Consider the following 455-nt stretch of genomic DNA (forward strand, 5'->3'; position numbering starts at 1 on the left):
ACAAAATACCACAGACTGGGGGCCTTACACAACAGACATTTATTTTTCACTGTTCTGGAGGCTGGCACCAAGATCAAGGTGTCAGATGCAGTTCCAGGTGAGGGGCCTCTTCCTGGCTGGTAGTGAGCCAGCCACCTTCTCACCGTGGCCGAGGGAGTGCCCTGGTCTCTCTTCCTCTTCTTGTGAGGACACTAATCCCATCGTGGGGGCTTGACCTTCGTGACCTCATCCAAACTTAATTACCTCCCAAAGGCCCACCTCCAAATACCAAACACATTGGGGATTAGGGCTTCATTCAGCCCATGACTTTTTGGAAGAACACATCTACACTAATAAAAGAGAAACATGGTAATTGGCGTACAACCGCTACCCTTCCCATTGGCTAATCAGCATATCCTTATGCAAATTAACTGTCAGCCAAGATGGCGGCCGGCAGCCAGGCAGCTGGAAGCGAA

The sequence above is a fragment of the Myotis brandtii genome, unplaced genomic scaffold (genome assembly GCF_000412655.1).
Source record: "Myotis brandtii unplaced genomic scaffold, ASM41265v1 scaffold115, whole genome shotgun sequence".
In the NCBI taxonomy this organism is placed as follows: Eukaryota; Metazoa; Chordata; class Mammalia; order Chiroptera; family Vespertilionidae; genus Myotis; species Myotis brandtii.